The 11,812-nt window shown below is 41.3% G+C and overlaps 1 pseudogene; it reads right to left on the bottom strand.

Moving 5' to 3' along the window:
* Positions 1-4,061: 4,061 nt before the first annotated feature.
* LOC124597399 lies at positions 4,062-4,179 on the bottom strand (annotated as a pseudogene).
* Between the last annotated feature and the right edge of the window lie 7,633 nt (positions 4,180-11,812).

The raw sequence follows: 11,812 nt of genomic DNA, 5'->3' as shown, positions 1-11,812 counted from the left end.
GCTATTAACTCAAATTCAATATTGGAGGCACGCCATTCCCGTGATCGTCCATTTTGTCTCGGTGTAGTGGTGGTCGCAGATTTTACTGCGGGATCGGCGTGGCTAGTCACTCCAACGTATTTCTTCTCTGACATCTATATTGTCTTTAACTCAACGATGACAAGGCAACCCAGAGCAGCTATTGAGAACTACAGGTACTAAAAGACTTAGAAAGCTAGTCAATGGGTGAAAAGTTTATCATTCCCGACAAACGATGCTTTTGTAAATAAACATAACGTAACAATAACTGGTCATCTGTAGAAGGATAGGTAATGTAAACAATCAATAGAATTTAAGAGACGATTCAGGCAAAATATCACGGGAATATTTTTTATTATTTCACCCATATAGTTAAAACGGAAAAGAAAACAACTAATGTTTATGAAGTAGTTTTGAAGTGCAATGTATTAAATGCTACACGGTATTATTTCTCGCAATCGTCTGCTATCAAGAATCATTATAGAAGCGAGCGTTACGATTACCCTCACTGTGGAGTACTGTGTACACATTTGTCTGAGCTCATTACGTCGTACATTACTAATATGTATTCATTCCGACTGTGTCATGTTATCCGAATATCTTATTGAGCAGTATGATCGAGAGAGAGCTCAATCGTTATTTGTGTGTAAGTTGCGTTTACCTCTGACAGATAGGAAGTGAATCGAACATTTTGGTAGAAAATCTATTTGGAGGGTATGGGTGACAACCGACGCTTCTGACAGAGGCTAATTTACTGCTCTATGCGATTTATTTCACCCAAGAACAGACTAGCTGGAGTAGGCTTTACTTCGTCATAGAAAGTACTTCCTGAGACGCGATGAAATAACAGTGATTCTTAGGGGTTGTTAGGGTTGGTCATAATACTAATCTGGAGATATCAAGATTTTTTCTCTTCTAAAAATTATTTCTGTGAACCAAAAACGCCAAGCTGCCCCTTGTTTCGGAGTCCATGTTACAACATATATCGTATAACTAGCTGAGTGCCAGAGTGGCTTAGTTGGAATGTCGGAGAAAGGCAATGGCATACCAGCATCAGTTGTACCAATGATGGTAGAGCACTGTGGTGTTTATTTTCGCCTTCTTCTTTTTTTTTAAGGCGTTCAGCTTGAGCACGGACTTAGTTTAACTTAAAATTCGAAGTTTTATATTTTCAGGGATGTATTTATGTTCGCCGTTATCTTAACAACATTGTTAACGGGAGGTATCATGTACGTTTTGTGACAGACAAAAAAAAAGCTTTTATCCTGTTACAACGTGTAATTTGTCTCTTGTGGTTGTTATGCAAATAAGTGAAACAGGTGCGCCAAAAAGGCACTGCGTTAATTATTGGAGATATAGGGCCAACATATAAGGTAGGTACAGAGAATCGGCCTCAAATAAGAGGTTCACCTCAGGAGACTCGGGATTTTTATCAGAACCTGGGCGCACATTAATTAAGAACTTTGTGCCGCTGCAGATAAATGGCTAATGGCGACTTGGTGGACGCGGCCACAAAAGTTCCGTTCCCATGTTTCTCGTTTATCTGACTTACGGAGGGAAAAGGACGTATCGCGGTTAATTGCCGGTAATTTATGATTATGAGTTTCATTATATCTTTAACGACGCCTCGACTCGACCATGAATTTAAATTGGATTATAAATCTAGATTGTTCTACAGAGAGAGACGCCATTCGCGGCGGTGGTGGCCGAGTGCGCGTAATCCGGTTATTGATGGTGGAGAGCGGGGCGCTCCAGCGGACGTCAGAGGACAGTCGCCTACACTGTGCGATGTTGGACCACTGGGCTGGCTGCCCTCATCCAGTTATGTGCAACGTCAGCGTGACGTCACGCCACTCAGCTCAGTTTAGAGCGATCAAACTACAGGGGAGCACCCGTCTTATAAAATATCGGAATCAATATTAAGAAACTAGCACTATAGTGCGCGTCATTTATGACGGCGGCCGAGTTTAGGTTCGTTCTGCGCATCTGACGTCACAAAACACAGTCAGCCAATGAACAGAGAACGTCGTTGCCAAAACTCGACTGCATTGCAGAGCACAGACGAAAGTCTTCAGTTTTAGAAACTTTCAGTCATAAATAAAGTAATAGAACAAAAGCAATGTCTTGATAGCAGACTTTCTTTTATAGAAAGTTTGGAAAAAGCATTCTTTGTACCAGTTGCTTCATATTCTAATAATTGATGAAACCAAACAAGCAATAAGCCTCATAATTCAGGCGATAGCAAGGAAAGGTGTTTGTACCATTCTGACGAACCGCTTTTTCGCAATAAAAAACAGCAGTAATTATTTATTTCCTATTGTACTTCGATGTAGCGTGAGTAATTCATAGTCATACCAACAATGTTTGTCGGTATTCTGCGTGACATTTTACAGTCCTCTAGGAAATTTAATAAATGCTGAACTGCATTAGCGTAGTGGACATTGTGTTAGGCTGCTAAACAAAGGGTTCTGAGTTCAAACTCTGTGCGCTGCTTAATATTTTCTTTATTTCAAAACAATATCGAAGTGTCTTACTTTATGAATTTTATTCGTTTGAATGTAATTTTTTGAAATTTCTAGTGCTTTGTCCCTTCACTAACCATTTCGCTGCTACAGAGACGTGCTCCCCGCATTCCGCGCTGTGCGCGATTTTGTCAGCACTGCACTGCTCGACTGTGCAGACACATGGTGTTCCGACTGCTTTGACACACTTATCATTCGATTTCACAAAAACTATTTGGCCCAAAAATTTGATTTTTACACATCTTCTTGACTGATACCTTTCCCCCATAAATGACTTAATTTTGTTTCGATGTTCAACGCAGTTATTGTGCAGCATTAAATGTACGAATTGCACGAAATTTTGAAGAGTTTGCAGAGGTAAAAGTCCATAGCATATACTTTCCGTATGGCCAGTTTTAGTTGCCACAATGTTGAGAATGAAATGTGGACAAGATACCTAAATTTCATATAACATTTACTGTATAACAATATCTCATTTAATTTAAGTACCAGATAGGTGTCGTATGTAATATTGAGAAATATTCCGTCTCTCGCGACTGTAATAAAAGTTTTATTTACACCGGGTGCGTTTGGCTTTATTTTAAAGCACTTCAATCAATTAAAAGGAAGTAGACAAAATACATGCGGGGAGCACGTCTTTGTAGCAGCGAATGGGTTAATGCGACCTTGGTGGCTTTACTTCATAAACTGCGCGCTCCCCCCTAAACGTAAGTTTGCTAACTATACTATGGCGCTGCTTCTCATGGCGCGTGCGTCGTTTGCAACTGGCAACGCAGCAATCTCCCGCGTATGGGCAGGCTTGCGCGAGCCGCCAAGATAAAAGAACTGAACTATAGTTGTGGACAAATCGTGATTTTACTTCAATGTTGGGTGCATTTTAAACCCTGGGATCTGATCTTCAGGTGCCCTGACAGACTACACTCACTTTTCTTCAAAATTTAGGTGTTCTGGTCCCAGGAAGGTTACATTGGCGTATTTCAAAGTAGCACGTTGTGTATATAAGTTTGCAAGACCGACACAATCCAAAATTAACCCATTCCTCTCTTAATTAATTTTCGGTTCTGAATTTCTCGAATTCGATATTTATTTATTTAATGTCATCAAAGATACATATTACATCGAGCTAGACAATTTAAACAACAGGGTATTACGCTTGGCAAAACAAACATTTCACCTGAAATACATGACAGTAAATTTACTACCGGGTGGTTGTAATTAAACTTTCCCTATTTAACACGTTATAATATGGAAACTAATTACCGTATGAGGACCAAAATTCGTAGCATTAATGTCAAGGATATAAAAAAACTAAACTCTTCGAGAACAGGCCATGAAGGCCCAATGCTACTGACCGGCCGCCGTGTCATCCTCAGCCCACATGCGTCATTGGATGCGGATATGGAGGGGCATGTGGTCAGCACACCGCTCTCCCTGTCGTATGTCAGTTTCCGATACCGCAGCCTCTACTTCACAATCAAGTAGCTTCTCAGCTTGCCTCACAAGGGCTGAGTGCACACCGCTTGCCAACAGCGCTCGGTAGACCGCATGGTCACCCATCCTAGTGCTAGCCCAGCCCGACAGCTCTTAACTTCGGTGATCTGACGGGAACCGGTGTTACCGCTGCGGCAAGGCCGTTGGCAAGTCGAGGATATGGGGAAGAGTAATAATGCAGAATCAGTTCACTTGAAACACTTTTAATGTGCTGCTACAGTACATCGTACCATTAGATACCGGTACCATTGCCGCTACAAAAGGAGCTCAAATGGCGCCCATCAGTGTCCAGTAGAGTCTGAAAGCGCAGGATTGCATTCTCCATAACTGAACGAAGCATGTCTGTAGGTATGCTGGCTACCTCTGTTGATATGTTGCGCTTCAGATCAGCACAGGTGTGAATGTTTCCCTCGTAAACCCTGTCCTTCAGCTAGCCCCACAACCAGAAATAACAGGGACTGAGATCACATCGTGTTGGCCAAGCATTTGGAAATGATCGCTGATGTGCGGTGGGACCCAATCTGGCATGAAAACTGTTGAGTTCAATGTGTCTCTCTCCTTTAGGGCAGATATGACATGCTGGCGAAGGGTATCGTTGTAACGCAGTCTAGTCACACTGCACATCTTTGGTCCTTGAGGGGCAACCGGTTCAAAAAAGAGTAGGACAATGATGAACGTAGCCGTGAAGCCACACCATAGGGTGATACGTTCACCATACAGGAGGAACGTCATGCACAGCGATAGGAGGTGAAGATCCCCACACTCGGCAATTGTGTGTGTCAGAGAAATTGGGCTTCGTCTGTCCACAGGAAGGTTAAGGACCAGCCCTCGTCAACTTCAGACCTTGCGAAAAAGTGGAGAGCGAAGTCAACACGTCGTTGTGCGTCCTGCGGTGCAAGCTGCTGTACGATATGGATCTTGTACAGATACCATCTGAGAATGGTTCGAAGCACTTTACGTACAGTGGACCACGGGATGTTCACCTGTCGTGACACGCACCCGCACTGCCTGACAATCGGGAATTGCGCCCAGCGCTGTCTGTCATAGCAACGGCGATTTCATAAACCAGCTGTGGTGCAACCGGTCGTCGGCCTCTTCCCGGAGCGACGCCCAGTTCTCAAGTTGATTCTAAGTTGATGCACCACACAGCAGGTGGGGAAAGTGGACCCTTTCGTAATCATTTCAGCCAGCAATGTTCTCGAAGTGCAAGTGCAGCATTACTGTTGTTTTGATAATGGAACTTCACCAATAATGCCTTGTTATTCATATTCAAGCTCATGTTGACACGTCAACAAGTGCATTGCGACTGGTCAGGTGTGTGAGACTATGAATCACGATGACCGATCACGGCATCTGGTGGCTATAGTTGGAACTGGATGGTGGCTTTGTGACGCATGGAAATCATGCAGCCCATACTCTGAACATTAATTCTACCAAATTTGGTGCTCTTACGGTTATTAGTTAGCGTGTTATAACGTCTTAAATAGGGAAAGTTTTATTGTAACCACCCAGTACAGTGTATGTCATTTATATTATGTTTTGGTGGTGGTGGTGGTTAGTGTTTAACGTCCCGTCGACAACGAGGTCATTAGAGACGGAGCGCAAGCTCGGGTTAGGGAAGGATTGGGAAGGAAATCGGCCGTACCCTTTCAAAGGAACCATCCCGGCATTTGCCTGAAACGATTTAGGGAAATCACGGAAAACCTAAATCAGGATGGCCGGAGACGGGATTGAACCGTCGTATGTTTTGGCAACAGCACTCATTTTCTGTGGTGCGATATGAAACAGTATGCACAAATCAACATCACATTTGCAGCACATTGTTCATGATGTTCTTTTGAAGTTTTATGCAGCGCAGCGTCTTCTTTTCCCTGAGGCATCATAGCTACCAGATGAATTTTTTCATCGTATCTGATGTCTTGCAGCACTCAACCTCCATTCGCATCATCAACAGAACAGGCTTTGTTAACGGTATACTCCGCCTTCCACTTCGCTGGCAACGAGTTCTACACAACGCTGGTGACTACTTTGAAGGACAGTAACAGGTGCACACATGTAATTCTTTTGTATCGGTTGTGAATAAATAGTTACCACTATTTAATTTCCAACCCTCGTGTCATTCCTCATCTCCTTTACCAGAGTCTTAATGCGGCTACATATTGGCTTCAGCAGCCTCAATAAATCTATCTATTGCATCTTCGTCCTCCGCCTCAGGATAGCAGGCACTTCATTCACTGACATGCCTCTGACGAAGAAGGACTCATTATATTGACTGTTCGGCCTATTGCAGCTTATGTGCAACACACAATTATATACTGGATTGGGAACCATAACAGTGAATTGCATTTTCTGGCTAAGCTGTATCATAAAATTCAGCATCTTTTCACATTTTCATCAGGCAAAAGTTTTAGTAATTGTCTCATATATTACGACAGAAAAAAAGTCCGAAGACTTATTTGATGCAGTTCTCCAAGTTACTCTGTCTTGTGCGAGCCTCTTCATCTCCGAGTAATTACTGCAATCTACATCCTTCTGAATCTCCTTATTGCATTCATCTGTTCGTGTCCCTCTACGATTTTAACCCCCCACACTACCCTTCAATAGTAAATTTTTCATCCCTTGATGTCTCAAAATGTGTCTTACTAACCGCTGTCTTCTTTTAAAGTTATGCCATAAATTTCTGTTCAGTCCCTCCTCATTAGTTACGTGATCTCCCCCTCTAATCTTCAACATTCTTCCGTAGCACCACATTTTGAAAGCTTCTATTCTCCTTTTATCTAAACTGTTTATAGTCCATGACTCACTTCCATACATGGCTATATTCCATACAAATACTTTCAGAAAAGACTTCCTAACACCTAAACTTATATTAGATGTTAACAGAGAAGCTTTTCTTGCCATTGCCAGTCAACAGTTTATATCCTCTCTACTTCGGCCATCATCAGTTATTTCTCTACTTCGGCCATCGTCAGTTATTTTGCTCCCCAAATAGCAAAACGCAACAACTGCTTCAGTTATGTCATTTCCTAATCAAATTCCCTTAGTATCACCTGATTTACTTCGACTGCTCCATTATTGTTGTTTTGCTATTGTTGATGTTCGTCTTACATTCTCCTTTCGAGACAATGCCCATTCCGTTCAACTGTTCTTCCCAGTCCTTTGCTGTTTCTGACAAAATTAGAATGTCATGGCAAACCTCAAAGTTTTTATTTCTTCTCCATAAACTTCAATTCCTTTTTCAAATTTTTCTTTGTTTTCCTTTACTGCGTCCTTCGTCTACAGACTGAAGAATAACATCGGGGATAGTTAACAAGCCTGTCTCACTCCCTTCTCCACGGCAGTTTACCTTTCATGTCCCCCGAGTCTCATAACTGCCCTGGTTTCTGCACAAGTTGTATGAAACCTTTCGCTCCATTGCTATCTTCCGAACTTAAAGATAGTGTTCCAATCAAAATTGTCAAAGGATTTATCTAAGTCTACAAATGCTATCAACGTAGGTTTGTCTTTCTTTCATCTAGCTTCTAAGATAAGTCGTAGGGTCAGTATTTCCTCGCTTGTTGCTACTTTTCCCCGAAATCAAAACTCCTGTTCACCGAGGTCTGCTTCTGCTAGTTTTTCCATTCTTCTTCTGTAAAGAATTCGAATTTTGCAACCATGACTTATTACACTGATTGTTCGGTATTTTTCACACCTGGCAGTACCTGTTTTCTTTGGAATTGGAATTACTACCTTCCTCTTGAAGTCTGAGGGTGGTTCACTTGTCTCAAATATCTTGCACAGCAGATGGATGAGTTACGGCTGGCTCTCCCAAGGATACCAGTAGTTCTGACGGAATATCGTCTACTTCCGGGGTTCTTGTTTCGTCTTAGATCTTTCAGAGCTCTGTTAAATTGTTCCCGTATCTCATCTTCATCTACATCCACCTCTCTTTCTATAACACTGCTTTCAAGCTTATCTCTTTGTACGGACCCTCTACATGCTCTCTCCACCTTTCTGCTTTCCCTTCTTTGCTTAGCACTGGTTTCCATCTGAGCTCTTGATATTCATACACGTGCTTCTCTTTTCCCCAAAGGCCTGTTTCATTTTCCTGTGGGAGGTCTCTATCTGTCCCCTAGAAAAAATGCTTCTAAATCCTTACATTTGTTCTCTGGCCATTCCTTCTTAGCCAGTTTGCACTTCCTGTCAATCTGATTTTAACGTTTATATTCCCTTTCGCCTGTCTCGTTTGCTCCGTTTTTAAATTTTCTCCTTTCATCAGCTGAATTCAGTATCTCCCGTGTAAATCAAGTATTCCTATTAGGCCTTATCTATTCACCTATTTACTCCTGTGTTGCCTTCCTGTTTCGTCTCTTAAAGCTACCCATTCGTCTTCTACTGAATTCCTTTTCCCTAATTTAATCAATCGTTTTATAATGCTTCCTTAGAAACTCTCAACAACCTATGGTTCTTTCAACTTATCCAGATCCCAGCTCCTTAATTTTCTACCCTTTTCCACTTTCTTCAGTTTTAATCTACAGTTGATAACCAATAAATTGTGGTCAGTGTCCACATCTGCCCCTGGAAATGTCTCACAATTTAAAATCTGGTTGATAAATCTCTATCTAACAGTGACGTAATCAATCTGAAACCTTCCGGTGTCTCCAGGTCTCTTCCACGTATACAGCCTTCTTTTGTAGCTCTTAAACCAAGTGTTAACCATGATGAAATTATGATGTGTGCAAAATTTTACCACATGGCTTTCTCTTCCGTTCCTTTCCCCTTGTCCATATTCACCTACCAATTTTTCCTTCTTTTCCTTTTCGTACTATCGAATTCCAATCCCCCATTATCATGATATTTTCGTGCTCTTTAACTATCTGAATAATTTATTTTATATCATCGTATATTTCTTAAGTATCTTCATCATCTGCTGAGCTAGTTGGCATGTAAAATTCTACAACAAAATAGTACTAACATCTTATACAAAGACATAATCTTATGTAGAAAAAGTCTTAACTAATTCACTCAGCAGTCACTGTCCTCTTCCTGCTTTCTAAGGGCAGAAAATCACCTAAGTATCAACAACAGAGCGCTCGTACCTGAGAGACATGCAACAATAGGCATTCCAAACGCATGCAGTGGTTGCCAATAAGGGTAAACAATGGCAGAATGTTACGTGACATAATGTTACGCTGGCAGAAGTAAGTAGTGGGTACATGGTTTTGTAGTACAGTGTAGGTAGACATGTTTTATGTACATATACAGGGTGTTCAAAAATTCAGTGCCCAAACTTAGAGCTAAGATGAGAAGACAACAAACATATTTTGTAAAGTAATCAGATATTGAAAATGCATACTGTGTGAGTACTGGGTATGCAAGAGGTGATTGAAAATAAAACTATATTACATGTGTTTCAATACTCTATTGTTCACATCAGTACTACAATAAAGGTTCAAAGTGAGCACCATTAACTTCAGTGCAGAGCCTTTATTGACATAGGAGGGTGATTGTGTTCAATGGAAAAATGTGTGATGTGTTCTGCATGTGTATGGCCACTGCCAGAATTGCTGCAAATAATTCCTCCATAGGGCAAAAATACATTTTGTTTTTGTGTAGTCCAAGAGAAAGATGTTTAGTGGAATAACATCCATGGACGTTGCAGGCCAGTGTAGGGGTGTTTTCTGGCTGATCCACCGATTGCTGAAAGTACAGGTTACTGCTGCTCATACTGATTCTGCAAAATCCACAAGGACCCATCGAGCTGGCTCTAAGAGAACAACAAGTCGTTAAAACACTAGTTACCTGGAATCAAATTAAGGTCAACTATGTTTGAAAAAGGTACTGTTTATCACATTTGCCATGGATAATATTTAGACATGCATAGTGCCCACCCATAATGCATACCTGACACCTGACTGGCCAACAAAAAACATTTCTTATTGGTTCAGTCGTAATATCTTTCAGTTTGGTCACTGAATTTTTGAACACCGTATATAAACTAAACACAAATATGTCTACTCATACTGTACTTCGAAATCATGATCCACTACGAGAAATAGTGAATTATTTTTATACTATCTTAGTTTTGTAAACTTATATTCATAATGTAACATAGTCGTGAAATCTTTCCAGGACCAGAGTTAGCAAGAATTTGGAAGAAATGATGTGGACTGTTAAGGCACCTGTAGGTGAGTCCCCAGGGCTTGAAATTAATTGTGCATTGAAATAAAATCACGGTTTGTGACTTAAGGCGATTGTTCTTTATTTTGGGAAAATAATACAGTCACAGAAGAAACACTGACAGAAAAAGTAGCGGAGTTGTTACTTGATTTATGGACATTGTGGCATGAACTAAGGCGTGTTTCGTTTACTATTGCTGGATCATCTCCACGGACTATAAAGTAGTAGTTATTTGGTTTTCGAAGGCAAATGTATTTAGCTAGTCGAAACTGTCGAACATATAAGGGCTGTTCACGTATGCAGATGATATCATCCTTTTTAGCAGAGTACTAACGGTCTGTCAACAGTTTTCAGAAAACTCTAGGATGCTTTCCAAGCTGTAGGGTTCAAGGTCAACCTTCAAAAGACAAAAGTCGCTCTGGAAAATTTGACGAACGAAAATTTGGCAGTAGTATATTTGAAAATTTCCTGATGAAGCTTGGAAGGTGGCAACCCTTTGGGCACGCCATCTTTAATACTTTGTCAATTACGTAGTCGCTGCAGAGGTATCTCAGCTACGTGGCGAATCCATCTGACCTGCAGCCCCGTATTTCAACCAACCTATGTCGTATTGACGTTCAGCTAGAGGTTGACGATTTCGGTCAGTACCTCACATAGAGTGAGAAAGCGTTGTTACTGTTATCTTCAGGGAGACAGCCATAGTTTTAACTTGAACCCATTACCCTTCAATAACTTAGCCAGCCATCACCATCATCTGTCACCGTGTATTTTTTTCGTGTTATTTTTTTGTAATCTTACCTGTATGCAAATTCTGGGAAAGCATGTGTTGGTTCTGTATTGAACTAAATCCGAAGAGAGCAGTATTTCATTTCAGTATCATCCTGATCATTTGAAACATAATAAATTTCTTTTGAGCTGTGGGTAAGTAGTAAAGATAGGTAACTTTTTATGCTCTAGAAGGGCGAAACGCTTCAATAGCAGTACTGTTTCCCCTCCGACCAAGACTGTTTTTCTTTCGAAACGCTCTGGAAGCAGTTAATGAATACATTTATCTGGGACGTAAAATGAAGCTTGTATTAGGTAAACAGACAGCAAAGATCACCCAGCCAATTGGGCTCACCTGGATGCCATTCGCGAAAATTGGTTACATTCACCACAAACTGACTATCCCTATAAATTTAAAGAGGAAGGCTTATCACACGTACATCCTGCCAGTAACAAAATATGGTTTCGAATCAATGACACTTAACAACAAGCAGCGCATATCGGCACCGGGTTTGTCGAAGGGTAATAGAGCAGAGCTCGCACCGAGTCCGAGTGACATGATCAGGAACTAAGAGATGAGGAAAACATTTTGAGTTGATGTTTTCGAGCCGACAGCGGGTCTGAAGTGTAGTTCGGCGAGGCACTTGACTAGGAAGAACTTCAAATGGACCAAAACACTGATGCAGTGGTGCCCGAGGGAGTCACAGAAGTGTCGTACGTCCTCTGGCGAGACGGAGAGACAGCACCCAACGACACCCGAGAAAAAAAAAAAAATGGATCCAAACAGCACAGCAATGATCGATACGGAAATCTCTGGAAGAAGCTTATGTCCAGGAATGGTTACTTCGAGCTAGAGG

This window comes from Schistocerca americana, chromosome 2 (assembly GCF_021461395.2).
Source record: "Schistocerca americana isolate TAMUIC-IGC-003095 chromosome 2, iqSchAmer2.1, whole genome shotgun sequence".
Classification (NCBI taxonomy): Eukaryota; Metazoa; Arthropoda; class Insecta; order Orthoptera; family Acrididae; genus Schistocerca; species Schistocerca americana.
Note: the sequence above shows the minus strand (reverse complement) of the source record. Positions and strands in the feature narration are given on the sequence as shown.